The 25,515-nt window shown below is 46.9% G+C and overlaps 1 long non-coding RNA gene across 1 annotated transcript in view; it reads left to right on the top strand.

Annotated features, from left to right (window-relative positions):
* The first annotated feature begins 272 nt into the window (after positions 1 to 272).
* The window catches only part of LOC142497185 (uncharacterized), a 34,426-nt gene continuing 9,183 nt past the window's right edge, over positions 273 to 25,515 (top strand). The window contains exon 1 of the long non-coding RNA XR_012802196.1: positions 273 to 393. This is a non-coding gene — a long non-coding RNA (uncharacterized LOC142497185). The remainder of the gene's footprint in view (positions 394 to 25,515) is intronic.

Raw genomic sequence — 25,515 nt, 5'->3', positions numbered from 1 at the left:
GCCCATTCTGCACTGGGGAGAGTGGGCTGCTGGGGCAGCCAGCAGTTGAGGGCTGCATGCAGGGCTGCCAACATGAGGGGAAGAGCTGGGACAGTTGTCCCGGGCCCTGCGGCTGTGGGTCCGAACGGCCGGCACTGGAATTTGGCCCAACTTCTGCATCTGGCTGCCTAGCCTCCCACAGCCGCCGCTCCTGCAGGCCTCCTGCCTCTCTCCGCCCTCTTTTTCACCGGAAGCTGGCCTGGACTTCCGTCTGGGACCAGCTTCCGGCGAGAGAGAGACCCGGCGAGAGAGAGACCCGGAGAGAGAGGCAGGTCCGCAACTGGAGAGGAGGAGGCCCACAGGAGCTGGGGAGACCTGGGTCCGGCAGCTGCCCTCAGACCACCATCAAGTTAAGTATGTGTGTGTCTTTTGCATTTTGTGTCTGTGTTGCATTTTGGGTGTGTGTTGTATTTTGTGTGTGTGGGAGGAGGGGTAATTATAGTGTGGGGGATTGTGTGGGTATTATGGGAGGGGAATTGTATCAGTATGGGGGGAATTGTGTGTGATGCCAGTGGGGGGAGACTGGGCATGCGGCCGCCCTCATGCTACCAGCAAGGTAAGTGTGTGTGAATGCATTTTGTGTGTGTCTGTTGCATTTTGTGTGTGTGTGTTTGTGTCTGCTTCATTTTATGTGTGTGTGTCTGTTGTATTTTGTGTGTGTTGCATTTTGTGGAGTTGTTTAATTTTTGTGTGTGTGTGTTGTGTTTTGTGTGTTTGTTGCATTTTGCATCTGTGTTTGTGTTGTATTGGGTGTGGGTGTGTGTGTGGGAGGGGGGGTAATTATTGTGTGGGGGATTGTGTGTTTATTGTGGGAGGGGAATTGTATGGGTATCGAGGGGGGGAGTGTGCGTGTGTGCGTGTGGCCAGTGGGGTATTGAGACAGCGGAATTGAATGAGAGGTGGGATAATTAAGTGATAGTGGGGAAGTGGGTAGAGTGAGAGAAATACATGGGAGAGGGGGGAGAATAGAGGAGGAGGCTCACGAGTGTGTGAAAGGGGGAGGGGCTCGCAAGGCTGACAACGAGTGGGGAGCCCCCAGTCGAAACTCTAATCTTGGGCCCCAAGAATTCTGTCGGTGGTCCTGGCTGCAGGTAAAACCCCTGAGGGCCACGTGCGGCCCCCAGGCTGCAATTGCCCATCTATGCTCTAGAGCAGGGGTGCGCAAAGTTTTTGCCCTGCGCCCTCCTGCCTGCTCGCCCCCACTGCTTGCACCCTCCCTTACCTTGTCTAAAGCGACAAATTACGCCGTGGGGTCAAATGACCCTGCGACATCATCTGACGCTGCGTTGCCACAGTGACGCGCTGCCCGAAGCTGTCTGAGTCAAAGTAAAGGAAGTTACAAAGGCTTCGCGCGGTTCCCCGGCATTTAAATGGGGTATCTCATTCACATACATGGGTGTAACTATACATACAAAGACTTTCTCTTTTGGTTTATTTTATGTCGTTTCGGAGCAAAAATAGTTGCATTGTCTTCCTCCTGTTAAGACAGGGTAGCGGGAGTGGGTGTGTGGCAAAGAGCTAAGTGGCCCTATTATGCTTTGTGTGACTCGCAGTAATTGGCAGCCTGTGCTACCATTTTGGCCGAGCCTTTTTTTCTTTTTTTAAATGCATGGAGATAACTAGAACATCACACGAAGGGTGAGTGCGTTCATTTCATGTGTATGCCTTAAATCAAGGAAGGACTGGTGCTGCGTGTGCATTGCCATTATGTCCAGTGCTGTACTTATTAGAATATTTTAAAATGAACATGCTGCTCTGCATAATGATACTTACAGTAGGTACAGATTTCGTCTCTAACTGCTGTATGTATGAAGCTATAGAAAGGTGAGCTTAGACAGACAAAAGAAGAAAAAAATGTAGTTTCATTTGGTCTGGTCTGTGTCAGAAACGTTTTACTGACATATGTCACATTTGATGCAGATCATTAGTTACAGTGGAAAAAGAAAGAGAAACGCTAGCCACTTACTATGTAATGTGCAATATTAAAGTGAATATATACAACATAAAACTGTGTTACTTAACACTATTGTGAGATTGTGAATGCTATCCGAAATTTCAAGAAAAAAGTTGGATAACAGTCCAAAAATAGTCTCGTAATAAAAGTCAATTTTGAAAGGACTTAAGTCCAGCTGCCGGAGTCTGTCATAACATGTCATGCCTAATATCTAATATATTAATGTACGTGCAATACTCACCTGCTGAATGAAACTAATACAGATATTTATTTACTATACTATGAGGTCTTGCGCTGTTCTCTCTTTTTGTTTTTTTTGTTCTAGTATTGGTTGTGGGGCCATCCCACGAGAACAGCAGCAGTTACCTCTTCTTTACATTAACCTTAATGGAACAGGTTTAAACAACACTATTGTTTTATTTCTAACACAGCACTTTATTTTGGTTAAGTTAATCACTATATTGATGTTCAAACTAAATTTATTTAAATCACCTTTATTTAAGGGTATTGGTATTTTTTACACAATATATCACAAATCGTTGAGCGCAGTATCACTTTTATATTCTATAAATTCTATAAAGTGTGATAGCGCCGATTCCGCACTACTGCACAGCGGACACATTGATGTTCTCTTCATCAATGTAATACTGAAAAAGCAGTGTGTTTAATTCTGGTTTATTTTTGGTGATTGTTATTTTGGTTTATTTTTGGTGATTGTTATTCTTTTTTGTTTGCCTACTGACTGCCATAGTGGCTAATCATGCCTATATTATATGAGCATGATGTATCACTGTGCCAATCAATGGGTAGAGGGTGGTTAGCAGAGGAGGGGGTAACCCCTTAATTACTATAGCGGTTACTAATCGCTAAGGTGATTAAGGGGTTAGGGGCCATTAGTTTGTATTTTTTATTGTTGTGTTCCTGCCAACGGAGGACATGGACAGGGAGGAAGACGAGAACGGCCTACATTCTGGCAGGGGTAAGTAGAAGTTTTATTTACTTTATGCTGGCTGGATAATGTTTTATTTGGAATGGGCAAATTAGCTATTATCCATACCTGTATAATAGTAATTTTGCCCATTACTGTACTATATGTGTTGGGGGGGAGGGGTTGTTTGGGGTAGAGGAGGTGGGTAGTAGGGTTTTTGTGTTTTTAAATGTTTGTCGGGGGTTGACGGATTGGGTGAAGGGGGTAGTTGCCCCAAGGGTGGTTAGGCCTTTCAGGTGGGTAGCGGGAGTGGTTAACCACTTCATTACCCCAGCAGTTCCCACCGCTATGGTAGTGATGGGGTTAACTCCTCCCGCAACATTTCCGGCAGGCCTAACCACCCGCCCTGGGGCAACTACCCTCTTTACCTCCCCCCCCCCCTCTGCCCCCAATAAACAGGGTACTCTGGTTTAACCCCTTCATTGCCTTAGCGGCTAGCCGCTAATGTAATGAAGCGTTTTTTATTAAAATTTGAATACTAGTGTGTGGGAGCAGTGGGTCTCCTGAGCAGAACCGTCTTGATTTCAGGTCCGGGACCCCTTGCTTCCTCAGTTACAGGCCCCGTTATGTGGTGCCGGTATCTCTATGCAATGTTTAAATCTCCCGCGTCACGTTACATTTAAATGCATTGGAGATACCGGCACCCCATACCTGTAACTTGGGAAGCAGTGCACCCCCGACCTGTAAAGCAGTGGGTCCCCGAACCTGAAATTAATGCGGTTCCGGAGACCCCCTGCTCCCGCACATTAGTTTTAAAATGTAAATAAAAACACTGCGATCGCTTGTGAGAGTTGTGCAGGGAGAGGCGGCTCTCTCTCTGCAGCTCTCTATCTGCAGCTCTATGCAGCTGCAGCCAGATCGTATGGGGAGAACTTTGAGAGAGGCTGAGGTCTCATCGCTGTGTCCCGAGCGGTATTGGCATTTTCCTACCTCACGGTTTGAGATGGTTTCAAATTCATTCTCATTCTGAATACCATCATAACACAAATGACAACCCGTTCGGCGGGAACATCCAAACCTTGCGAGATAGCAGCAAACTCATCAACGCTACTAGAATAGGCCCCAAAGCCTTCAATGCATCTTTATGCACTTGATGATGCCTACTCGCTAAAAATAGAATGTAACCCTTTTGCTGCCAGAAGGGACTGCAGAAGGGACAGCAATTGCATTACAAAGCAAAAGGGGTTACATAAACCACAGAACTGCCTGCATTTTATAAAATAATTTATGCTATGCAAATCTCATAATTTTCTGGTCAACCAGCACCCCCCTGTGTCCAGACAGTGAAAGCTCAAGTGGCTACATTTTCTTAATACAAGGAGATGGAAACATCAGATGATAACGCAGTTCGGGAGCCCTTGACCTTATGTCTCTGTCCTTTTTGCCCATTTACTGATTATCCTCACTTTACTCATATGGAAGAATATTTACCCAGTGATACTTTCAATGTATGCTGAAAGGGAGAATGGCAAGGAGAACACCAGAGCACTCTCATAGCTCCCCACTCTGTCTCTATCTGAGGTGTAGTACAGTATAGTATATAAAATGTTCAACTTCAATACACAAGATATTGGTCCAATTAGGCTGTGCCTCAGTCATCCACTTATAGTTGTTTCTGTTGCCTGCTCATACATAATTACATAGTAGATGAGGAAGAAGGGGGTAGGATGGTCCGTGGTTCACAGCAACTTCAGCAGCCAACGCATGGATGTCTAAAAAAACTTTATTGATCGCTAGCAGCAAACATCAGGCAACCACTCTAACATGTTTCGTCCAGGCTATGGACTTTTTCAAAGAGTGCTGATAGTGTATGGCAGCCAAATAGATATAGGGAGTGGTGAGTGTATGCCACCAATAGAAACAGGGAACATATTTAAACCTCACCTGTGGTAGATTAATCATTAAAGTGGATAACTATCCCCCAACAATCCCCATAGCAATGGCTGCACAACAAGGTATTTACAACATACACATGAAAAATCTTAAAAACAAAACAGAACATATAATGGATAAATTTAAAAACACAACTACTGATGTTTTAAGTTACCAGCATCATTATTATTACTGTATATAAAGCTATATCAATTAATGGAAGTATACAGATGTATAACAAAGGATTTCATATATCTAGTACTTATAAAATCTTTTCAGTACTTATAAAGCATTTTCAGTATCAAGATTCACTTTAAAGGGATATAAACATTTTATCAATTTATTCACATAATTCATATCCATGAATACAGTGGCAACCGCATGACAGACAGTAACTTAATATGTCACCTCCCAGATCACAATGTAATTGGGTGAACACTGTGAACCCACCCCAAAACTTAGCCATTACCCCATCAGGAAGTGTTTCAGTTCCCACTCCTGATTGATGCCGGCCGGATGGAGTGTGTTCAGAGTGTACACCCAATACATTTCCTGTTTATTTAATACCCCCTCTCTATGGCCTCCTCTAGCGTTACAAGGGATATGTTCAATTGCCATATAGGAAAAGTTGGCTATTCCCCCTTTAGGGCATCTGGAGAAGTGTCTGGGAACTGGATGAGATACATCATTTTTTTTAATAAGCCTGACATGCTCGGCAATGCGGGTCTTGACTGGCCGAATGGTTCGTCCCACATACAATTTATTGCAACCACATCTCAAAAGATAAATGGTGTAGGATGTATTACAATTCAAAAATTCTTTAATAAAATATTTTTTTCCATTGATGTCAGTTTGGACAAATTTTGTACTATGAACATATTTACACATGGAACAATTTCCACATGCATAAAAACCTTTAGGAATACTACCAATTCTTTTAAGATCAGTTTTAGTTTGAAAGTGACTTGGCGAGAGGTGTGATGCTAGTGTCTTAGCCCTACGGAATGAAAATTTTGGTCCCTTCAAGGTAAACTCAGCAATATCCTTATCAAGGCACAGGGTGTGCCAATGTTTATGCACAATGTCGCATATAAGCTTGGATTGGCGACTATAAGTCGTGATGAATAATGGACTCATATCACTATACTTGCTCTTAGATTGTATGTACCCCTTATGATGTTTGTCTTTTTTCTTTTTATCGAGGATTCCAGGGCGATCCAAAGTCATAGCGTACTCGTATGCTGTCTGGATATCTGTATATTTGTAACCCCTGGCTTGGAATCTCTCAAATAGTGCTTGTGACTGCAAAGAGAAATTCTCGTCATCAGAACATATCCGTCTCAAACTTACAAATTGGGCCCTCGGAATACTTTTGATTAAAGATTGTGGATGACAACTTTTGGCTGACAGTAGTGTGTTTCGGGAGTTTGGCTTGCGAAATATGTCAGTTTGGATTAGCATGTCATGGTCTATGTAAAGGAGCAGGTCCAGATAATTGATGCAATTTATATTTTGTTCATAAGTGAATTTGATATTAACATTATTGATATTAAGTGTGTTTATAAATGCTACAAGTGATGATTCATCGCCGTCCCATATAATAATGAGATCGTCGATGAATCTTTTATAGTAAATAATTTGTGAACGATAAGAATTATTACTGTGATATATATATTGTGCTTCCCATAACCCCATGAATAAGTTTGCATATGATGGTGCAAAACTTGTGCCCATTGCAGTGCCTAATAATTGTAAATAAAAACGTGAATCAAATAAGAAATAATTGTGAGTTAATAAAAATTTAATAGATTCTAATAGAAAAGTGCAAAGTGAAGTGGACAGATGTGATAAATTTAAAAAGTGCGTGATAGCTAATAACCCGTGATCGTGATTAATGATGGAATACAGAGAGATCACGTCAAGGGTGACCCATCTGTATTCTTTTTTCCAGACCAGATCCTTTACATCTACCATGAGGTCCGTGGAATCCTTAATGAATGACGGTAATGCCAGTACCAATGGTTTGAGATAAGAGTCCACATACCGCGATAACCCATCTCCCAAAGATCCAATACCTGCCACTATAGGACGACCAGGAGGGTCGACCAGTGACTTATGGATCTTTGGGAGATGGTGGAATACCGGAATCACGGGATGTGGACTTCTCAAAAATTCAATCTCATGTTTGTCTAATGTACAAAGTATCTTTCCAAATTCAATAATTTCATCTAGTTGACTAATAAAGTCCTGTGTTGGATCCTTTTTAAGAAGTTTATACTGATCCGGATTCCCTAGCTGCCGTAATGCCTCCTGTTTGTATTGTAGGGTGGATAAAACCACAAGGGCTCCACATTTATCAGCATTTCTAAACATGATGTCTTTGTTATGCTTCAAGGTGTCTAGTTCATGAATCTCCGTGTATGTCAGGTTATTGGCATGCATAGATGAGCAGGAGAAACCTTTAGATAAAATTTGAAGGTCTCTTTCTACCAACCTTTCAAATGCCGTAATGAAAGGCCCCCTATTGGCATTGGGGCAGAAGATAGACTTCTTTTTAAATCCTGAGGAGTGGGTGCCAAAGAAAGGTTGGGAGAAAGCATTGATTTCTTTGCCTTGCTGCTCAAGTAATGCGTCCAAGTCTGATAATACACAGGTTTCCTGAAAGGTATCAAGAGAAATATTAGTTAATGCATCATTAGTAACAATATTAGGTAGTTCATCATCAGTATTGGGTAATACAACATCATTATCAGAGTCAGACAAGTTATTAGTTTGAAAATGTCCTCTTGATATAAAAAACTTTTTTAAGGATAATTTGCGAGTAAACCTTTGGAGGTCAATCACAGTCTGGAACAAGTGGAAGTCCTGAACCGGGGCAAAACCCAGTCCCTTATTTAGTAGAGATAATTGTGCATGGGAGAGTTCCACTCCTGAGAGATTAATGACGTTATTATCACTCTCATCTATGTGTACTTCTTTCTTTTTGGTTTACTCGCAAATTATCCTTAAAAAAGTTTTTTATATCAAGAGGACATTTTCAAACTAATAACTTGTCTGACTCTGATAATGATGTTGTATTACCCAATACTGATGATGAACTACCTAATATTGTTACTAATGATGCATTAACTAATATTTCTCTTGATACCTTTCAGGAAACCTGTGTATTATCAGACTTGGACGCATTACTTGAGCAGCAAGGCAAAGAAATCAATGCTTTCTCCCAACCTTTCTTTGGCACCCACTCCTCAGGATTTAAAAAGAAGTCTATCTTCTGCCCCAATGCCAATAGGGGGCCTTTCATTACGGCATTTGAAAGGTTGGTAGAAAGAGACCTTCAAATTTTATCTAAAGGTTTCTCCTGCTCATCTATGCATGCCAATAACCTGACATACACGGAGATTCATGAACTAGACACCTTGAAGCATAACAAAGACATCATGTTTAGAAATGCTGATAAAGGTGGAGCCCTTGTGGTTTTATCCACCCTACAATACAAACAGGAGGCATTACGGCAGCTAGGGAATCCGGATCAGTATAAACTTCTTAAAAAGGATCCAACACAGGACTTTATTAGTCAACTAGATGAAATTATTGAATTTGGAAAGATACTTTGTACATTAGACAAACATGAGATTGAATTTTTGAGAAGTCCACATCCCGTGATTCCGGTATTCCACCATCTCCCAAAGATCCATAAGTCACTGGTCGACCCTCCTGGTCGTCCTATAGTGGCAGGTATTGGATCTTTGGGAGATGGGTTATCGCGGTATGTGGACTCTTATCTCAAACCATTGGTACTGGCATTACCGTCATTCATTAAGGATTCCACGGACCTCATGGTAGATGTAAAGGATCTGGTCTGGAAAAAAGAATACAGATGGGTCACCCTTGACGTGATCTCTCTGTATTCCATCATTAATCACGATCACGGGTTATTAGCTATCACGCACTTTTTAAATTTATCACATCTGTCCACTTCACTTTGCACTTTTCTATTAGAATCTATTAAATTTTTATTAACTCACAATTATTTCTTATTTGATTCACGTTTTTATTTACAATTATTAGGCACTGCAATGGGCACAAGTTTTGCACCATCATATGCAAACTTATTCATGGGGTTATGGGAAGCACAATATATATATCACAGTAATAATTCTTATCGTTCACAAATTATTTACTATAAAAGATTCATCGACGATCTCATTATTATATGGGACGGCGATGAATCATCACTTGTAGCATTTATAAACACACTTAATATCAATAATGTTAATATCAAATTCACTTATGAACAAAATATAAATTGCATCAATTATCTGGACCTGCTCCTTTACATAGACCATGACATGCTAATCCAAACTGACATATTTCGCAAGCCAAACTCCCGAAACACACTACTGTCAGCCAAAAGTTGTCATCCACAATCTTTAATCAAAAGTATTCCGAGGGCCCAATTTGTAAGGTTGAGACGGATATGTTCTGATGACGAGAATTTCTCTTTGCAGTCACAAGCACTATTTGAGAGATTCCAAGCCAGGGGTTACAAATATACAGATATCCAGACAGCATACGAGTACGCTATGACTTTGGATCGCCCTGGAATCCTCGATAAAAAGAAAAAAGACAAACATCATAAGGGGTACATACAATCTAAGAGCAAGTATAGTGATATGAGTCCATTATTCATCACGACTTATAGTCGCCAATCCAAGCTTATATGCGACATTGTGCATAAACATTGGCACACCCTGTGCCTTGATAAGGATATTGCTGAGTTTACCTTGAAGGGACCAAAATTTTCATTCCGTAGGGCTAAGACACTAGCATCACACCTCTCGCCAAGTCACTTTCAAACTAAAACTGATCTTAAAAGAATTGGTAGTATTCCTAAAGGTTTTTATGCATGTGGAAATTGTTCCATGTGTAAATATGTTCATAGTACAAAATTTGTCCAAACTGACATCAATGGAAAAAAATATTTTATTAAAGAATTTTTGAATTGTAATACATCCTACACCATTTATCTTTTGAGATGTGGTTGCAATAAATTGTATGTGGGACGAACCATTCGGCCAGTCAAGACCCGCATTGCCGAGCATGTCAGGCTTATTAAAAAAAATGATGTATCTCATCCAGTTCCCAGACACTTCTCCAGATGCCCTAAAGGGGGAATAGCCAACTTTTCCTATATGGCAATTGAACATATCCCTTGTAACGCTAGAGGAGGCCATAGAGAGGGGGTATTTAATAAACAGGAAATGTATTGGGTGTACACTCTGAACACACTCCATCCGGCCGGCATCAATCAGGAGTGGGAACTGAAACACTTCCTGATGGGGTAATGGCTAAGTTTTGGGGTGGGTTCACAGTGTTCACCCAATTACATTGTGATCTGGGAGGTGACATATTAAGTTACTGTCTGTCATGCGGTTGCCACTGTATTCATGGATATGAATTATGTGAATAAATTGATAAAATGTTTATATCCCTTTAAAGTGAATCTTGATACTGAAAATGCTTTATAAGTACTGAAAAGATTTTATAAGTACTAGATATATGAAATCCTTTGTTATACATCTGTATACTTCCATTAATTGATATAGCTTTATATACAGTAATAATAATGATGCTGGTAACTTAAAACATCAGTAGTTGTGTTTTTAAATTTATCCATTATATGTTCTGTTTTGTTTTTAAGATTTTTCATGTGTATGTTGTAAATACCTTGTTGTGCAGCCATTGCTATGGGGATTGTTGGGGGATAGTTATCCACTTTAATGATTAATCTACCACAGGTGAGGTTTAAATATGTTCCCTGTTTCTATTGGTGGCATACACTCACCACTCCCTATATCTATTTGGCTGCCATACACTATCAGCACTCTTTGAAAAAGTCCATAGCCTGGACGAAACATGTTAGAGTGGTTGCCTGATGTTTGCTGCTAGCGATCAATAAAGTTTTTTTAGACATCCATGCGTTGGCTGCTGAAGTTGCTGTGAACCACGGACCATCCTACCCCCTTCTTCCTGTGTCATCATTTCCGGAGGAGCACGCTGACGCCAGCTACACCAGAGGAGGAAGCCGCTGCAGAATTCCCTGCACCAACAGGGACGGCTTTTTCGTGAGTACTCCTAACCTCCACGCGGTATTTCAGGGAGATTATTGAGGCGGTTAGTGCCGGGCTGTGATTTACTTGGGGGCGCCCCTTAGGGAGGTGTCCCCCTGTACCTCTATCCGGCTTACTATTACCCAACTCCCTGTTTTCAATGCCGGAGGCTTATTGTTTCATTAATCATTGCTGGGTCTCTCTTCAATCAAGTTGCCATAAAGTGTGTGCACTACCTGTTAGCAGCCTCGGTATACTGGGTAATTCCATATTCTCTTACATAGTAGATGAGGTTGAAACAAGACATGTCCATCGAGTTTAACCTGTATATTCAATTTCAATTTGACTGAGAAACTCATCCTATACTTGTAGTTTTATTGATCCAGAGGAAGGCAAACAAATAAACCCAATGCAACAATATCAATTTCTTATTCTCATAAGCCTTAAGGGGGAAATTAATTCCTTTCTGACTCCTCAGCTGCAGTCCTCTTCCTCACTCTGTCATACGCCGAGCTTCCAATGCTGGTGCACGATGGGCCTCTATGACGTCAGCACGCCGAAAGTAAGCTTGACACAGCTTCCGGCGCATGCCGGCATGAGAGGGAGGCCCGGCGCACACTGATTTTGGAAGCTCGGCGTGGGCATGGGACAGAGTGAGGAAGAGACTTGGTCGTGATAGGACCAGCAGCCGGGCCTGGCCAGCGGTCGGGCCCAATTTGCAGCGCCGGCTGGGCCCCCCGCAGACACCGGGCCCGGCCTAACCATCCGCAAGGTAAGTCTGTATATTTTATATGTATCGGGGGTTGGGGTATTTTTGGTGGGTATTTTTATATGTATTGGGGGTGGGAGGTGCATTTTTTATATGTGGTGGGGGGTATTTCTTATATGTATTGGGTTTTTTTTATATGCATTGAGAGTGTATTTTTATATTTATTGGTGTGGGTGCATTTTTATATGTATTGTGGTGGTGGGTATATTTTTAATATGTATTGGGGGGAGGGGTGTATTTTTAATATGTGGTGGGGGTGTATCTGTAATATGTATTGGGGGTGGGGGTGTATGTGTAATATGTATTGGGGTGTGGGAAGTGTGTGTATTTTTATTATGTATGGGGGGTGGGTGTATTTGTATTATGTATTGGGGGTGTATATTTTTTATTATGTACTGGGGTGGGGTTATATGTATTTAAGGGGTGGGGTTTTTTGGTATGTATTTTGTGGGGGGATTGAGTGTGGGCGAGTGAGAGGAAAGGGGGAGGGAGGGAGTGAGTGAGGAAAAGAGGGAGTAAGAGTGAGACGCAGGGGCGAGAAATACATGCAAGGCTGGAGGGGGGGAGTGGGACGGGGAAGGGGTGACCAGGCCATAAATAAAGGTAATATGCCCAACTGGTTATCTCTGAGCCCTGTTTCATGTTTAAGAGTTTCAGCTCTTCAACCTGTGTATTGTACCTGCAATGAATGTAATTGTATGGCAATAAAGAATTTTTGTGTGTTTTACCTTTCCAGGAGTGCTAACCAGTGGAGACTCTCAAGCTATGAGTTTCAGGGGAGACTTTGCGGTAAAAGTGTTGTCAGATTGTGTCTGGGTAGCAGGGGTCCACAGTTGCTGGCTACACCAAAAATGTATCCGGGAATCAGGTCATATTCCCGGGGAGATATAGGCACATCACTCCGGTCAAAATCCTCCCTTGAAAACAGTTACGCGACTCACCACCAGGTTTCCCTGCTTCAGCACAGACCAGAAAGGTAAATACGGGCATAGGGATTTGTATATCCCAGGTACAGTCAATGTTCCCTAAGTTAGTGAGGGTACCCCAGTATATGCCCAGGTATCCCAGAATCATGATAGAAGATCTGGGAGGTTTCTCCAACTATATATTAAGTTGTGAGAGGTTTTATGAAACCTAAGTCCAAGTTTCAGTAAAGGAGCCACAGCCCTGGGAGTCTGCCTAAGCGTTTTTTGGTTCTAAAGAAAATTAGGGTTCCTTAAGGGAAGGAGCTACAGCTATGGGATTGCAACTAAGCATCTTGTCATTTCACTTCAGGACTTAGAAGAAAAAATGGGAAATATTTTTTGTTTCATAAAATGTTTAATAGCCAGTGTGGCTACTGTATAAGGTTTACAGTTTAACTCAGGTTCACAGTGTATTCCTTCCCCATAGCGCCCCCCCCCCCCCCCCCCTGTCTATCTCCTCTTGCAGCTTCCTGGTGATCTGATGATTGGCTCCCTGGCGCACCATGTGACGCGTCGCCGCTCGGGAACATCATCCTGTTGTAGCCTCTGCCGGCTGACGTGTCACAATATGTTGTGAGTCAGGGAGCGAGGAGGCACAGGGGACTGCCAGGGAGAAGGAAAGGAGCTGGTGGGAGGCACGTGCCGCAGGCTGCAGCGGGGACCTAACCTTAGTCACACTTTTCAGGGTCAAGTTCTGAAAAGAGAACGTAGCGGTCGCGGCTGGAAACACACGCCAAAAAGAGTACCAGGACGTTTGGTGCTTTCTCCCGGTCAAGGGGTTTTGGCATCTCCGGAATAGATACAACGGTGGCGTCTGGTAACGTATGCCGAATTGAGTTCCAGGACTTTTGCGGGTAACTCCCGGTCAACCTAAAGACTTTAACTAGGAAAGGTCAGTTTTGTAGCCCAGACCCCCAGTAAGTGTGTTTTCTTCTGCATATTGTGTGTATGTCCATTGTGTGTATGTCTGTTTCTAAGGAATAAATTGCAATTTGTTTTACTTCTTGGTTTTGCTCAGTGATATGATCCCGGTATAAAGGTGTAAATTCCTGGTCTCCCGTGACAGGGAGATTGTGAACAGAAAATTGTTGAGGTGCTCTCTAATACAAGGGAGGTAAAATAGTGAATATTAAAGAAGTGCATAGTCTTATAAGTGAAAATAATCAATGTGATAATACAATACAATTATAGATTTTCTGCTCGACACAATAGGATCCTCCTCAGATCCTCATGAAAGTTGCAAAGGTGAAGTTCGGGAAGCGCAGATCATGTAGGAGATATAAGTAGAAATGCATACATAGTGTAACAATTGTAAAGTCCAAGTGGTAATTATGTGGTATCAATATTGGGTGGACAATGCCACTACTCACATGGCCACATGAGCACGAAATGCCTTAAAAAGGTATCAATGGATATCCCTCAGATCACCTCTGTTCTCCCTGGATCTTGCAGTCAAGTGGTAGGTGTAAGGTAGGTAGGTATGTGTTCCTCTCCACTCTGTTTCCTCTGCATCATGCAGTCAGGAGATAGGTAGTAGGCGAGTGTATTTTCCTCCCCACGAATGTGGTAAATTCTATCCCACATGAATATATATTGGCACAGAGAGATATGAGTGTAAAAATATATTTATATAGCACAGATAAAAAAACAATCAATCATGAAGTCACATAGAGTAAAGGAAAGCTCCGACAGATCGGTATTCATAGTGTGGCAGCTTGGCATCGCTCCCATGGCTGTGATACAGGGAATCCCCCGCCTACTACCTATCTCCTGACTGCATGATCCATGGAAAACAAAGTGGAGAGGAACACATACCTACCTTTCACCTACCACTTGACTGCAAGATCCAGGGAGAACAGGGGTGATTTGAGGGATACCCATAAAGATACCTTTCAAGGCATTTCGTGCTCACATGGCCATGTGAGTAGTGGCATTGTCCACCCAATATTGACACCACATCATTACCACTTGGACTTTACAATTGTTACATTCTTTTGCATTGCAATTCTATTTCTATCTCCTATAGGATCTCCGCTCCCCGAACTTCCCCTTTGAGAGGGGGTGACTGAGAAGAGGGAGTGAGACAGAGTGGATAAAGACATGGGAAGAGGGGTGGAAATAGAGGGAGCTTGTGAGGTTTGAAATGGGGGGGCTCACAATACCACGGAGGGGGGTGGGCGGACTTAACTCTAGTCCTGGGCCCCGGGAAATCTGTCTGCGACCCGGGGGCTGCCATACCAGAAATGTGCAGCCTGGACTCCACCACCGGGGGAGCTACATTAAGAATTACATTTGTTTGTAGCCCCAAAAGTGTGTCATGCTTCTGTTGCAGTACTGAATGTCTTCCTTGTTTGCATCTACTCCATACTGCACTATTATTTCAACCTGTTAGTTTCTGTCATTTGCTGCACAACATCAGCCTTCAGCACTTGTGTATGCCATTGAGTATAAGTAGTGTTAAAGCGCTAACAACATATTAGAAGAGACATATAAACTCATCTTATTATTTATTTACTGTATACCTCATCATTTATCAATTATGTGTAGCCCTTTTTCTGAACCCTCCCAAAGGAACTACTGGTCACTGTATAACACCTGCGGCTCCAGGAGATGTGAGCCTCCGCTAGCTGGGAGCCTGGGGTAACACTCATACACTTAGCGCAGCGCCTCCACTTACCCAGGATCCCCGTGATGTGAGATTCCCCTGGTCAAGAAACATACAACACCTTATGATTGTAACCAGTTTTACTATATGATATTGCACGGAACCTTATCACTCTATATTATAGCAATATAACCTTAACGTGTAACCTTAGTGGCCCGGCCACTCTCATCAGGAGCAATGCCTCCGTCCCCTCACCGCGTGCCCCACACACCTTATCCATATATATTAAAGTGATGGTATAGGCTCAGTTCTTTAACCACTCGCTCAGTGTTCCTAAAGAGTTTAGCCTAAGGCGGGATCAGCGCCTGTTGACCGGTGTTGGTGCACTTGATGTTATAGTACCTTCCGGTCACGGCGGTGACCGGTACCTCTTCGCAAAGTGTCAGATGAATCAGCAGTCTGCCTCCTGGGTCTCAATGTCCAGCCGTCTGGTCCCAGACGACTCGCCAGCAGACCTGCTCCGCACGCTTGTCCCTTTGTCCCTAGCTGGTACTCAGTAAGGGTGATGCTCGCTACTACTATAGGCCATCCCTGCAGCACAGCAACCTTTGGTGTCTTCAGTGAACACTCCTAGGGGCCAACGGGGTAGCCTGTCCTATGCAGGTGGGTCACTGACCCCCTGCACCCACACTACCTCTCTCTTCACCTCCCGGATCCCCTCTGACTACTCAACCTAAACCTGCAGCAAACACACTGCACTCACACAGTACCTGCAGCAACCGCACTGCATTCAACCGGTACCTGCAGCAACCGCACTGCACTCAACCGGTACCTGCAGCAACCGCACTGCACACACACTGAACCTGCAGCAACCCACTGCACTCACTTGGTACCTGCAGCAACCTCACTGCACTCAACCGGTACCTGCAGCTACACTGCACGGCACACGCTGTGCCTACTTGTCAGCGCTCACAGCACTACCAGCCGTGACACTGACAAGACTGCACACTCACACCTAAGGGCAGAGTCCCTAACCTAGGGGCCGTCCCTCAGTACCTACCCCCTACCCTGGTGGGGATTGGGGCCTGCCTGGGACTTGGGGAACTACCTTACCTGGTGTAGGAGCCACTTGCTCCCTACACCCTTCCTTCCCCTTCCTGCTCCCAGCTTCAACTGCCAAACGTGGTCCCCGCAACATTGTAGCCTTCCTCCACAGGAGAAGCTGCAAAACCCTATTTGCTGGCTGGCTGCACGTGATGTGGGTGAAAGGGCAATCCCCAGAGGCTGCTGGGAATTGTAGTCCACTCAGGACCTCTTTAGCATTGGTACCGCGTGCGCTACCCTTACTGCGCCTGCGCGACCAACGCGCACACTCGCTCAACCTGTCATGGCGGCCGCCGCTAGCCTGGTGTGCCGCAGAGCCTCGGAGCGCTACATGGCGGGTCTGGGGCTGAAAAGAGACCGGGGTTACATATGTATTCGTTACTTATAACATATATAGTGCAGCACAATAGGGGAGTGACGACAATAAAAAAAATAACTGGTATATAAATATACATGTAACCCTGGTCCCCAGCATCTCCTGGAGACCCCCCTCCCCTGGCGCAGCTCGATCGCGGGTACTGAACAACCCGACGGCTGCTTCCAAGGGTGGGGGCTGGAGCAGGGAGCAGCGCGGCTTCTCCTGCCTGCGGCCGGTTGCCGGGGACGCGATCGGGCCGTTGCTAAGGCCGCGATCGCGTCTCTAAGGTCCCGGCGGCCGCAGAGCAGGGCGCCGCCATTGCGCTTCAAGTCGCGCATGCGCAGTGATCGCGCGAGGGCAGGAGAGCCCCAGATAGGTCGCGCATGCGCAGATAGGGGTAGGGAGCTAAGGCAGCTCTTAGGAGGTCACGCGAGGGTAGGGAAGCATAGGGAGAGCTTGCGGCGGCCATTAGGAGTTAGTGTAGGCAGAGGGGAGGAACGCACGCGGCCCCAATGTTATTGTAGGGGCCTCGGGACTACAATTCCCATGAGGCATAGCGAGGCAGGCACCAGGTGCTTGATAGGAGCCAATAGGGCTGTAGGACTGCCCTGGAGGGAAAATAGATACATTTCCCGGGCTTTGCATGAGGCACGTCAGTTGGAGCAGCGGAGCTGAAGGGGAAGGAAGGATGCAGGGAGTGAGTGCAGCTCCTGCATCCAGATAGGTACCCTCACCCTCCAGGTAGGCCCCAACTCCCCACCAGGTTAGTGGGTAACTGATAAGGGACGGCCCTAGATAGGGAGGTCGCCCTTAGTGTGTGTAAGGTGCAGGTTTGGCAGTGCCACAGTGGGTAGTGCTGTGCGCACTGGCAAATAGACACAGCGTGTGTGCAGTGGATTGCTACGGGATCCAGGTGGCTGTGTGTGATTGCAGCTGTCTGTGTGTGTGTCGCTGCATGTGCTGGGCGCAGTGCGTGCAGTGTGTGTGAAGTGTGTGTGGATCCCTGCAGGCTGACAGTGTGAGCTGAGTGTTGGCTGCAGGTGCGTTAGGCTGTTAGGATTAGCAGTTACAGTTGAGACTGGGTAGCTAGGGGAAGGGGGGCAGGTTAATGTTCCACAGGCCCTAGGAGTTTTCTCCAAGTCACCTCAGGTTGCGGTACATCAGGGACAGGCCCTAGGTTAGGGACCCTGTCATATAGTGCCAAGGTTGGATAGGGATCAGCGGATGCTGCAGTTCCCATAAGGCGACTTGGGCTCAAGTCGGTGTTCAAAGATAAAGACTATCTCCCGGGTGGGATCACCCCTGGCGGACCCCAAGCAAAGATTCACAGCACCGGATCAGACGGGATCCAGGTCGACAGATCCTTTGAGAAGTAGTTGCAGGCCCGAGTGCAGGAGCACTCGGCAGGTACTCTACAAGTGCACCAACAGATCATAACATTCTATTAACACATAGTGGCAGCGCTGACCATGGGACAAGGGTTGGGCTGTGGGCACCGTGTGGGGATGTTATACTGTTGTGATGGTACTAGAGATGATGTAATAGTTGTCCTTATTAGTGTTTGTTCATTCAGTAAACCTGTTATCCCTAATACTGGTGTATCTGGTTTCTGAGTGGGTTCCTATGTTAGGGTCATTCTACATTCCCTAGAATCCTACATAGGTGGAGGCGCTGAAAGAAGATTCGTTCCAGAGGATTCACCCCAGGCTCTCATTAGCGGAGGCTCAGACCTCCTGTGAGCCTGACAGGTATACGCACCACACCGGTAACACTGCATGTTCTACTCACCCACACTATATATGAGATTGGGTGGGGTGGAATACGCGTTACATTTGGAGGCGCTGCTGAGAGACACCTGGGGTGCCCTGTCCATTTTTTTCAAATTGTCCCGTCCCTATTTTTGTCGCCATGTTTGTGAAGTCCAGAGACGAGGTCCTTGCCTGGGCTTTGCGGCAGTATATGGAGCCTGGCCAGGTAGTGGCGGTAGGAGGCATTTCCGCTCTTATACCCGCGGTTAAAGTCCGGGAGTATATGTGTAAAATTCCTGGGTGGCCGTGGGCATGTGTCTTAGAGGAAGAGCAAGATCCCACGTCCACATGGAAAACCATACTTTTTGTTGTAACTCACACTGAGGATATATGCCTGGCAGAGGCACCGTCCGCGCTGTTCATGCCCGGGGGCCCCTCAGAAGGGTACCCCCTAGTCTATGCCGACCCAGCAAAATGGCGTCTCCCGCCAAATCAGGAGAGCGCACGTGCTGCTGACTGCAAGCCTGCACAGAAAGATGTCGCAACATTCTGTCCAGGTTTGGCGCGAAAATCAGAGCCCCTCCCCTGTGATGTGAGTGACTCGGAGCAGAGCCAAAACCACTCCCCAGTAAAAAGTGCCCTTCCTTTAGATTCCACCAGGGGGAGCAAGCACGGTCATCTTCAACCATACGTGGACGCTGTGATAGACACTCTGATCTCTAAGGATGAGGATGAGATAGACTCTCTGTTCTATGATGAGGATGAGATAGACTGTCAGGGGATACACCCTAATGTGTATGTGCCCTGGCGAGCGCCAGGAATAGATCTCCTTATGCTCCTGTGCCCCTGCTTGCAAGAAGCCTATGACGAGGGAGCCGTCATGTCCCAAGTGCCACTAGACTTCAGGATCACCGAGGTAGATGGGGAGCCGTGTACACAGTGCTTTAGCCCCACCTGTGACTGTTCTAGGGGAGCACTGGCGTGGGAGCCCAGATGTGATTGTTGCGGTGCAATTTTCTTGATGCCTATTGTACCCCAGCCTACAGAGCCAGCTAAGGAGCTAAGTGAACCCTTGGCAGAGAAGAGTGCGGCTGCAGTGGAGGTACCGGAGCACGCCAGCTTCGTACCCACAACCACTGGCTGCATTTCAGGAGAATCTGGTGACTACCTTGCGGAGGATACTGTCATGATATCTTCCGGGGAAAAGGTGGAAGTCCCATCGGTGGCGATGCGCCTACCGGCGAACCACCCCAGCGGTGATGCAGAGGATACAGAGTCTGCTGTGGGTCCGTGTACCCTGGAAGAGGTGTATTCCGATGTTGCGGATCCTGCTGTGGGCCCGTGTGCCCTACGATGGTCAGTCAGACCTACTACAGAGGTACCATCGGTCCTAGGCGTGGGACCAGTACCTAACGCCGACAAGGGTGAGTCGACTGCCCCAGGGGTGTCGGGGGTGAGCCTCCAGGTGACCGCGGAGCACGATGGCTCCTTAAGTCTGGTCACCAGGGCGAAGGGCTCCCCTCTGCATCGCGTCCTGGCGGAGGTGTCCTCACTAGAAGGTAGCTGTCCAGAGGAGAGAGTGGACCAGTGTCTACCGCCGATCCTTCCGGAAGAAGGGAAGCCCATCGTCAGCCAGCCGAGTGGTAAGGAACCCCCTTGTTCCCCACAGACTCCGATGGAAGTGGCCGTGAAGAAGGCCAAAGCTACGGTTCCTGAGTGGAGTGTGAGCCCGTGTGCTCCGACACGAGTGGTCCCAGGACTCGGATCCAACGCTTCCGAGTTTTCAGCGCGTAAGTGGACTGCCCCAGAAGTGCCGGGGGCAGGTCCCGATACCACCAAGGTGGGAATTGACAGCGTCCCCGAGGACCTGTTAGCCACCGTGAATCACCGCAGGGGTAAGGTGTCTACTTTTCCCCCCCTGCCAGGTGAAACCGAGACATTCCCCAGTGCTCGCTTCTCAGTGGAAGCCTCGCAAGTCCGTAGGGACAAGGACTGTGTAAAGGAAGATCCAGGGAGACTGGCCTCCTTTACGCCCAAAAAGGAGCGTGCCATTCGCCAGGTGGTGGACCGCGGGAAAGGTCCTGGCCTCCTGGTCTACCGCATCCCTGCCGCGGATGACTGGGTAAAGGTCTGCTTCAGAGACACTGGGCTACTCCTTCCACCAGGGGGAGGAAGTAGCGAAGAGCCAGAAACTGTCGCCTTAGAGTGTGCTCTCCAAGAAATTTTTCTGGGGGAGGCTCACGGACGCAAAAGTGAGGTACCCCCATCTGATCTGGTAGGGGCACCCCACAAACGGTCTCAGCTAGTCTCGGGTATTAATGGGTGTGAAATGCATTGTAACCTGGGGTTTAAAGTCACCATTGATAAGTTGTACATATGCACTGCCTTTTCATTGTATAACTGTGTACCATGCTATGTCGTTCCCCAAGCGAGGGCGTTGGGTGTTTCACCAGGGGGAGAGTGTAACCCTGATCCCCAGCATCTCCTGGAGACCCCCCTCCCCTGGCGCAGCTCGATCGCGGGTACTGAACAACCCGACGGCTGCTTCCAAGGGTGGGGGCTGGAGCAGGGAGCAGCGCGGCTTCTCCTGCCTGCGGCCGGTTGCCGGGGACGCGATCGGGCCGTTGCTAAGGCCGCGATCGCGTCTCTAAGGTCCCGGCGGCCGCAGAGCAGGGCGCCGCCATTGCGCTTCAAGTCGCGCATGCGCAGTGATCGCGCGAGGGCAGGAGAGCCCCAGATAGGTCGCGCATGCGCAGATAGGGGTAGGGAGCTAAGGCAGCTCTTAGGAGGTCACGCGAGGGTAGGGAAGCATAGGGAGAGCTTGCGGCGGCCATTAGGAGTTAGTGTAGGCAGAGGGGAGGAACGCACGCGGCCCCAATGTTATTGTAGGGGCCTCGGGACTACAATTCCCATGAGGCATAGCGAGGCAGGCACCAGGTGCTTGATAGGAGCCAATGGGGCTGTAGGACTGCCCTGGAGGGAAAATAGATACATTTCCTGGGCTTTGCATGAGGCACGTCAGTTGGAGCAGCGGAGCTGAAGGGGAAGGAAGGATGCAGGGAGTGAGTGCAGCTCCTGCATCCAGATAGGTACCCTCACCCTCCAGGTAGGCCCCAACTCCCCACCAGGTTAGTGGGTAACTGATAAGGGACGGCCCTAGATAGGGAGGTCGCCCTTAGTGTGTGTAAGGTGCAGGTTTGGCAGTGCCACAGCGGGTAGTGCTGTGCGCACTGGCAAATAGACACAGCGTGTGTGCAGTGGATTGCTACGGGATCCAGGTGGCTGTGTGTGATTGCAGCTGTCTGTGTGTGTGTCGCTGCATGTGCTGGGCGCAGTGCGTGCAGTGTGTGTGAAGTGTGTGTGGATCCCTGCAGGCTGACAGTGTGAGCTGAGTGTTGGCTGCAGGTGCGTTAGGCTGTTATGATTAGCAGTTACAGTTGAGACTGGGTAGCTAGGGGAAGGGGGGCAGGTTAATGTTCCACAGGCCCTAGGAGTTTTCCCCAAGCCATCCCAGGTTGCGGTTCCTCAGGGACAGGCCCTAGGTTAGGGTTGCTGTCACTCTAGAAGTAGTAAGGCAGAAAGCTGATAACGGCGGTTGCTGTTCCCATGCGGTTGGTGTTGCTGTGATCGGTTGCAGTTCCCGTGGAGCGGTGGGACCCTCGTTGGGGTCCACCGGCAGAGTACCTGGAAAGGATCAGACGGACGTCTGACCCTTTGAGAAGAGTGTTGCAGGCCCGAGCATCGGAGTGCTCGGAAGGTATCAATATTATATGTGCACCAACAGGCCTAGAGGTTTTAGTGACTGCGCAGTCACCCAGTGACTATCTCTGTAGGAGTACGGGACATTGGGTGGGGTTCTTGGGACACTGGGTGGGATCACCTGGTGTCGGGGAATCGTCCTGCGAGACGTCACCACGGGTAGTGTCTCCTCGTGAGAGGGACACAGGTTATGATGTTATGTAATGGATTATGATATTCTCTATGTTCGTAGTAAAGCCCTTAGTTATATAAAATCACTGTGTGTGTAGTTTCTTATTGGGTTCCTATGTAGGGTCATTCTACACTTCCCTAGAATCCTACATAGGTGGAGGCGCTGTAAACGAAGATCCGTTCCAGAGGATTCACCCCAGGCTCTCATTAGCGGAGGCTCAGACCTCCTGTGAGCCTGCAGGTATACGCACCACACCGGTAACACCACATGTTCTACTCACCCACACTACATATGAGATTGGGTGGGGTGGAATACCCGTTACATACACTTGTGCAATAGGTAAGAAGGACCCTTATTCAAAGACCTTACAATCTATCTACACAGTGGAGTTACTTGCTGTCTCTCCCACTTTGCTTATGTATTTCTCACAGCATACCCTCTCACCCCTGCTTCTCTTTTCCTAAGCTCTCTCTGCTCTGGATACTGCATCCAGCTGCTGATGTTGACCTCATGATGCTGTCAATACTCAGGGTGCTCCCTTATGTTTATCACATGGTGGCGGCAACATCTGGAACTTCTTAGCCCTGTGTCGCAAAACGTGACGAATCTTGGGGTGGGACAGCACATTTCAGGGAAGAGGAGGCTAAGTGTTTTTAGGACATTTCTCAATCTGTATCTGCTGCTTCTGTAGAGATCCAATATTTCAACATCCTTGGACGTCAGGGCAATGATCTCCCTCCTGATACAGGCACAGACATCGACACATCTAGTCCTAAAATCTATATAATGTCTTGACCATTTTAGGGTTTGAGCAGCAGCTTACACTGATTACTAAAGACTCAGGCTGGAAAATTGCGTGCAAAAAACAACATACGGTATATATTTGTGTCAAAAGGCGTACTACTGGGATTGTGACCTAATTTATATAACAAAAGCCAAGAAGCCGCAGTGCTGCATCCAATATGACAAATTATATATGTAACGGGTATTCCCCCACCCAATCGCATATAGAGTGTATCTGAGGGGGAACCTATATGTTACCAGGTGTGGTGTAATATACCTGTCAGGCTCACAGGAGGTCTGAGCCTCCGCTAGTGAAAGCCTGGGGTGAATCCTCTGGAACGATCTTCTAATTACAACGCCTCCACCTGTGCAGGATTCTAGGAGTGTAGAATGTCTCCTACACAGGACCCACATATATGAACCACATACACCAAGGTATATATAACACAGGTTTACTATATGGGCAGATAACATAACAGATAACATAATACACATGCATCAACAATATGATATCAACAGTACATAACTTCAGTGTCACCCTGTAACACTACTAAGCACAACTATCCACACACCTCGCAGGGCCTTAACCCCACACAGTATTCCCAAAGTCCTTGTACCCAAAGTCCCAAGAGTCCCACAACCCCACCAACGTGTGGGACAGCGCTGCCCACTAAGATGAAGTGTATAGGTGGTGCACTTGGTGACTTGGATAATACCTGCCCGGTGTTTACTGCAACCGGGTACCGCAGAACTGTGGAAGAGGACCATCTGTGTCCAGCGCCAAAGCCTCAGCGATGGGGTCTCCTCCGCTCAGGAAGTCTCTGTCTCTGCTCTGCAGAGAATGATTCCTTGAACACAGACCCTTCTTGTCAGAGCACACAGCACTGCAGCTGTGTCACTGACTGAACTGACTGCTAACAGGGCAAAGTCCCTACCTAAGGGGCCTTCCCTAAAGCAGTCACAAGCTGAAGGGGAGTGGGGTCTAGCTTGGGCCTAAGGGGAGACTTCTGGCCTAGTGCAGGAGGCTACTTTCCTCCCTGCACAAACACACCCTCCCCTCTCTGTATCCCAGCTCCTAACTGACACTCCCTGTCTGCACACAACAATGTATCCAAAATACAGCATGAGAATCTGTCAGCCTTAGTGGCTGTCTGACTGCATGTGACAGGGATCATAGGGCAGTCCCCAGAGGCTGCTGGGAGTTGTAGTCCACTCGGGACCTCTTTTCTATTAGCTCCGCGTGCGCGATCTCTACTGCGCATGTCTGAAGCTGTAATGGCCGCCGCTACTCTTAACTGAGCATGCACAACTTCCAAGAGCTCCTGCACACATGTAATGGCCACCGCTACCCTTGCCAACCTCTGTGCATTGCACTGCACAGGCGCGAACTCCCGCGCCAACCTCAACATGGCCGCCGCGACTGGTCTGCTTACATTAAACATGGCGGCGTCCTGCCGCAGTTGCCACCGGGAGCCCCCGGGAACGCGCTCGCCCCCGCAGCAGCACACACGCAAGGGCGAAAGAAACCGGCAGACAGGGGGACCGGAGGGACCCTGGCTACATATAGTTAAATACTTATCTGTTTTTCTTCTCATAAGTGAGGGTCAAAACAGTATAAACTTGCAACCCACGCTAAGTTATCCCCTGTTTTGCAAGTACTAACACTCCAAACTTTCTTTTTACCTATCTGATGGAGGAAGACAGATTAATAGACTCGTCATTCACAGGTGCATCACAAGACCAGCTATTTAAATGTGGGCTGGGTGAGCTTGAAGCTGCAGTACAAGCAATATCCTACAAGTGTTTTTTTTTATTTGTTTTTTTATAAATCAGTTCTGTACTATGAGAAAATACTTGTAGCATTTTTTTTAAACACTATTTAAAGAAATGTTTAATGTATTCTAATGTAACAAGCATTTTTGTTTCTATAGTCACCATTTACAAAGTCGCATCACCTTCCTCTTCTGAAACAGGCTCTGGCACACCCCTTTTGCCCTCTCTCTAGCAGTTCACCAATTGTATCTAGTACCTGCCTGGTCACATGATCTTCCACACAGAACTTTGCATCTTGGGTAATCTTCTGCAGCCGTAACGGTGATATAAAGAACCCCGAGCCGAATCTTCAGCGATCGATTACAGGAGAACGGATCAATCGGCTACTTATCTAATCACTTGTCAGTGTGCAGCTTGTGTTGATGCACATATTAAATGGAAAAACGGCAGCTTGAACTGCAGCTTTAATACCAGGGGGTAGGTGTCACAAACCTTCAAACAAGAGAAAGGTCC

Source organism: Ascaphus truei, chromosome 6 (genome assembly GCF_040206685.1).
Source record: "Ascaphus truei isolate aAscTru1 chromosome 6, aAscTru1.hap1, whole genome shotgun sequence".
Taxonomy (NCBI): Eukaryota; Metazoa; Chordata; class Amphibia; order Anura; family Ascaphidae; genus Ascaphus; species Ascaphus truei.
The sequence above is the reverse complement of the archived record's forward strand: the minus strand, read 5'-3'. Positions and strand labels throughout refer to the sequence as shown.